We start from the raw sequence: 6575 nt of genomic DNA on the forward strand, positions 1-6575 counted from the left end.
TACTTGGCTGGACAGGACTATCGAGGATTACACAGAATTAATGGCCAACGCCGGTGGATATCGCTAACGGTGTAGCAAATTCTGAAAGAGCAGGTTTTGGACATGCACAGCAGTGCTATACACGTGCAAACCCCCACCCCGCAAAAAAAAAAAAAAAACTTGTCTCGTTTCCATTCTGGCAGCCTGGTTAAAACAGGCAGAAGAAACAACTGCGTAAGAGTTGTTTTAACTTTCAGAGAAGTCATTACTGAGCTGGGGTGCTATTTTAATTCTGTTTTTAAAGAAAGAAAAAAAAAAGTCCTTTCATTTCACTAACCAATCCAGAAAATTCCCCCAACTCCAGCTCTCTGCCTGCATTTCTTCGTACAATGGCAAATATAAAACTGCTTTAGAAGTTTTTCTAGTAAGCCTCAAAAAATCATCGCGGAGCAAAGTTTTGTCACTGCGAGCAAGAAGCGTTCCCCTCCTTCCCCCAAAGTTTCCAAGTTTTCTTTCCCGCGTAACTAACATTTCCCATTAATGAAATTTTATTGGGTGGGCAACTGGTGGGGAACGAGGCCACATAGCAGGCTGGCTGTAAGCTCCAAAGGGAGGCTTTTTGAACAAAATCAGTCAGAATAACCGTTGCCTAAAGAGTCACAAACTGTTCGCTCTCTACCTGTTCTCTTTCTTCAGAAGACAAACTAAATCAATGCAAGCTAATATTATTCTCTATAAAAATGAAACAGTCAGCACTTGGAAAATAATTTTGTTATTTGGATGCTTTTAAAAAGTTCTCCCACTTCTTGTGGAGGTTCTTAAAATAAAACACTTCAACCTTTCCAGCCTGGTAAGTATGCAATTAAAATATACAATTTTCCTTTATTGGAATGCTGCTTGAGCTGGGTTACACGAAACTCCTGTTCCATCCAGCACCAGAGACGTTAAACTTTCGCCATCTGTCCAAAGGTTATCTGCTAAATTGATTGTCTAAATTTAGATTCCTACACTTTCTACTGGGATACCTACCTTTAAAGTATCCAGCTTCTCCAAAGTTTTCAGTGCCCGAAATTCCTACCAAGAGCAGAAGCTGCAGGCGTGGAGCATCTTTGAAAAACCAGGAAAACTTTTACGTAGGACCCTAAATGCAATTTGGGAGCACCCGGCTTTCGGAAAGGTCTAGCCCTGCAATGTGTGCAGCAGTCAAGGCAATGGGTCGGGGAGCACGTGGTCCTGCAGACAGAACAGAGTCACATCACGCACAAATACACGTATTGTGCACTTCTTTGGAACCGAACTGCAAACGGAATATAACAAATGTTCCCCTACCAAAAATAACCCAAACCCTCCAACCACGAAGCTCATTTATTTCAGGGAACCTAAGACTGTAATTCAAATTGCCTTTTGACCCTTCTGTTAGGGTCTAAAAGGCACAGTATTAGGATCAGTAACACTGCTGCTGCCTGTATCAGTATTTCTTACAAAGGCTTTTTTCCATCAGACTTTTGCATGTCACTCTTATGTGATAATGCAATACTGCATAACAGAGAATATTTTCTTTATGAGCATATTCATTTTGATCCTAATTTTCTTTACCTTAATGTATATATGTGAGGGTATGAGAATTTGCATGTATCCCCTGCTGGCAGAGAAACACCTTATTTTTTTGTATGAGATAGGAAAGTACTGAGCTCATTGAAGCACACATACTACGCGGAGGTTACATTTTTACTAGGTTTTCATAGTTCTAAAGCATTTTTCTTTTCCCTTAATATCTCACAATCTCATTTTCTAACCACTGGGGTATAGTTGAAGTCCCTGAAGGAAACCGAGATGTACCATTTGGGTGGCCTGTACATACCTCCTGTGGTAGGACATGTGGCCTCAATTCTTACTGGTTTGAGTGGAGGTTGCAGGCACCCAACACACTTCAGCAACTGATCTTTATTAGGGAATTATCACAGCTCTTCTCAGAGGCAGAACTAAGCCAGACCTTCTAAGAGCCCACCGCAGGCTCGTCAGGGCAGCTGTTAGGTGTTGACCCAAAAAGAAAATATAAATATGCCCTTTATTTAGTTCCTGAACGAGGGCTGATCTCTGCTGCAGTTCTGGCCCAGCAGCTCCCACTGCCTTGCTACCTGACGGGCTTTCACAGAACAAAAGAGAACAAGTGTTAGGATCCATCACCATAGCTTCAGCTGTTAAAAAAGGAAAGAGAGAGAGAGAAAGCAGAAATAGCTATCTTTAGAAAAGCACCTATGTGTGCCAAATAAAGCACTCCGGCAGGTCCCCGCTAGGAATCTGATCGACCACTTCTGCACTCCTGCGAGCCCTGGGGAAAGGCAGCTGGGTGGCACAGACATTGCATTCAGTGGCACCCACATGCTGTAAAGGACGAGTGTCCAGGAACCAACCTGTTTCTTTTCATGCGTTTTGCAAAACAAACTCAGGGAGAAGAATTTTTGAAACTGATAAAGGCAGCAGCAAAGGAACAGGGTTTTGTGTTCTGCTTTTTTTTTTGTTTCTGTTTTTGCTTTTAAAATATATAGAGCATTAGTATTTTTTCAATATGTACTGCTTTTTATAAAAAAATATTTCACTTACATCGAATATATTTGGGGGGGTTGAAGGAGACTATACAAGAGCTGGGTTTTGAAACAATTCCCCACATTGATTATTGTACATTCCCCATACTGTTATTGTACCTTTTGAAAACCTGATGAACATACACACAGTGGCAGAAAATCTATGATAGGCAAACAAATCAATCGTCTTCACACTGCATTTGACTAGAATGCTAAGATTACAAAAAAAAAGCCTCAACCTGTACATTAAGGATCATATTCTTTACATGAAGGACTGTGATATCTTTATGCCAAGGACTCTCTGCTTTACTATTAATTTCATAACATGTCGACGATCACAGGAGCAACAAGGCTTTGGTTCTAGAACCTGGGGCACCCAAAAAAAAAAAAAGTAATACACCTTTCTTTAGTATTAAGCCAGTATAAGACTGGCATTTTCTGGATTTGTAGCCAGAGGAATATAGAAGGAAACATGTAGAAATAAAGTCTCTAAAGACATAACATTGGTTTTGGTCTGTGGGTGGTATTCTTGCAAACCACAAAGCATAAATGCCCTGTCCAGGAAAATCGATCATTATGGAATGCATTGTGTGCCTGAGTAAAAAGCTGTTTGCAGCCATTTCATACTTCTGCCACGAAAATAAGTCAAATAAGAAACACGACCACTAAATAATTCCCATTCTTTTCCCTTACCACCCTCCCTCCCCTCCAGTCTATTCAGGCCTATAAATATATATTCATATATATTCATATATATTTATGCACACACACACTCTATCTTAGGTATAAAGACCTGTATCAACAGATTTCCATACTTAAAATAAGAAGACGTTATAAGAAAAAGAAAGATACTGACTGGAGGATCTACGAGAAACCAAATTACCTCAGAAGCAGCACTTTACAAGATTTCTTATCGAACGTGCGCTGCCATATTGCTAGGCCCAAGTCTTCAAGGAAAGTATTCTGGAAGACAAAACATTTAGGGATATTTTCATGGCAAATTTTCAAGAAATGGGTCCTACCTTTATATACCCAGAGGCTACAGCTTTAGAAGCAAAAGGAACAGACAAGGTCCTAAAAGAGAAATTACTCCCCCCCCTCCCCCCGACTTCCCAATTTTAATTATTATTATTTTTTTAAGCTTATTTTCCATGTTACACCTTGGATCGATCCGCTCCTGCCCTCCCACACACAATGAGTTAAATCCCTGGAAATAAAACATTTCTTATAACACAAGCATTTACGAAGTTTGCCAATTCTATCAGCACCAAAGCGATTAAGAAAAATAAAGCAACGTGGAAGTTGCAGCAGCAAATGCATCCCCTGCTAGTTAGTAACACGCATCAACTTCTTAAACCGATTAGTTATCGTATATAGATCCTTATCCAATTAAAGTCTGATAAAACAGAATCAAATAGGAGGATCGTTACCTGCTTTTGAGAAGGTTCACCAAGCAAGCATTTTAAGCTTTTTGACTCTTTTAACACTGATACAAGGAATAATTATTTCTCTCTGCCGATGCGATTGTTAAAAGAAGAGAAACCCCGGATTGTGGTGGCTTCGTGGATGCTATTCTTTTTGCACCACAGCAGGATTCTTGGCTGCCAGTCCAAGCTGCTTTCACTTGCCAAGTTTTAAGATGCCGGTTTTGCCTTTCATTTTATTGTTCCTTTCGCAACGTTAAAGACCGACTTAAAAAACCATGCACAGCTGCTATCGGGGAGGGGGGGGAATTATTTGAATTTTGCACAAGAATGGAGATGAGGAAGGAGCGCGCGGTGATGTAACCACAACGACACCCACAGAAATATTTCCAATATTGGGGGGGACGGACTCACGCTCCGAATCCTGCCGTTTCCCTACACGCAGTTGGGATCTTAGTGTAAGAGCAGGAAATAATAAAAGCGTCCAGATCTACGACCAACCATAGCCGCGCTAGAGGTGGAGGTTGATACTTCTCCCCCCCCCCCCCCCCCCACCACCCACTTTTCTAAATCCACTTTCTGCGGCTTAAGACTATTCTTCCTCACTGAGGATTTCTTCCAGGGGGTGCAGGGAAGCAGAGGTTGGGGAGCAGCCGAACAAAAGGATTCCCCCCGCACACGGACGCCTTCCCCACCCTTTCGCTGCTTCCCTCTGATAGGAGCTCGCCCATGCCCCAACGCCACGGCCTCTCCTTTGACGCAATGCCACCGTGAAGAGGCTCAGCATCACGGCGCAAAAGCTTCCATCAAAATTCAGTACGGGGCTGCGAATCCTTGCACCAAGCACTTTCATTTATCGTAAGCAAGTCGTTTTTTATTTTTTGTATTTTTTTTTTTAAAGGAGGTCATGTAAAAGGAAGACGGGGATAGATTTTAAAAATCCCTAACTTCTCTCTGTATGAATTTATTTATTTAATTTTACTTGATGTAGGAACAAAACTACCGGGACTGGTACCAAAGCTCGAATGCATTTAACTGAACAAACAGCCGCAGAAAGTTGCTTGTGATCCTTCTCAGACTTTAACTAGCCATTAAAAGTGTTACGGTGGCTTACGGGTGATGTACGTGGTAAGGTATAGAGGGATACAACTCTTCCATCTGCGGGACCGCGTTCAGGCACACACGCAGCCAGTCTGAACAACTGCTGCTTGATACAGATGTTGGAGGGGCAAATACTTCTTATCTGGGTCAAGAAAATCCCCCCCTCCTACATGGTGCCGTGAGTACCCACAGAGCCAGCCCTATAGGCTCAAAAAGCCCGCAGGACAGTCAGAGAGGCTGAAGAGGACTATTTTTCACAGCACATAGGTGACTGTTTGTACAGCCTGCAAGGCAGAAAATGGAAGCTGTTTCAAACATACAGTAATCGAGGGTGAAAACAGCTCTGACACCAGCTGTTATATGTGCAGAGGTTTATGGCTGGCTTTACAGCAGAACTAACTGCAACTAGCAGAGGATGGATACACCCCCGGATTTCATATTTTAAGAGGGAAAGAGACAGACTACAGACAACCTAAAGTTCCTATGAAAACCAACAGTCTTCAACAAAAGCAGCGTGAATTAATAAGAGCGAAAGAAAAACAGAAGCTTTGTTCTAAAGTGGAAGCATAAGATGTGAAATTTCAAAATCAGATGGCTTGGTCTGTGATTTCTTTCATTTAAATGAATTGATCTGTTGCTAAACTGCTGCTCCTGTGCCAAGAAACTTTTAACTCTTTCGGCTCAACGCTCGCCGTGTTTTGCTATTTGCTCTCCCCTCCCAAGCGCACTACGATTAAAGCAGAAGGCAGAAATTAAAAACAAAAAGAGGGAATAAAAAACAAGAGCATAAAAAACCAGGGGGATTAAACCCACGAGCGCATACAGAAGACAAAAGAGCCGCGATATGGAGCGTATCGGTGCTTCGTTAGAACTTCTACTGTATAAACAGCGTGATTCGTGTTCTTACAGCGCTGCTAAAACTTGGAAAGGAGACAGAAAGGCCTTCAACCCTCACAATTCCACATCCAGCAACAACTCCGGGGCAAACCCAACAGAAACAGGGCTCGCAGCAAGAAAAACAACAGAATCCCTGTCCTAATTCATTGTAAACATTCACTTACCGAGAATGCCTTAAGCATTTCCAATAGAACCCCCTTTCCTACACATGTTCGCCTATGTGGAAAAGAACAAAACAGCAAACCGAAAAGCTCTCCAAACCAGCCCGAAAGATAGCTGTTTTGGTAAAAATTTAGGTGAGAGTTCCTAGTGCTTTTCCGTTTTGCTTTGGGTTTGTTTTGCCCACTTAAAAAAAATAAAAATAAAATAAAGCAAAAAAAATATGAAAAGAGACATGTCGTAATTAGAGATAATTCCAAGGGAAAAAAATATTTATGTGCAGAATGACAACAAAAAGGTATTTCTCTATCTACAGATCTCCCACTCTCCAGTTCTGCTGCAGTTCCCCCTGAACTGCTGCTGCTTGCTCCAATCTGCTGCCTGCTTAACAGCGGAATGACAGGCAACATCTGTTTGTATAGAAGCCAAC

General features: G+C 41.8%; 1 long non-coding RNA gene across 1 annotated transcript; it reads left to right on the top strand.

Moving 5' to 3' along the window:
- Positions 1-3994: 3994 nt before the first annotated feature.
- LOC310885401 lies at positions 3995-6367 on the top strand. Its single transcript, XR_014574787.1, has 2 exons — positions 3995-4846; positions 4980-6367. It is a non-coding gene; the product is annotated as an uncharacterized lncRNA (long non-coding RNA).
- The last annotated feature ends 208 nt before the right edge of the window (positions 6368-6575 follow it).

Source organism: Anser anser (genome assembly GCF_964211835.1).
Source record: "Anser anser genome assembly, chromosome: 22".
Taxonomy (NCBI): domain Eukaryota; kingdom Metazoa; phylum Chordata; class Aves; order Anseriformes; family Anatidae; genus Anser; species Anser anser.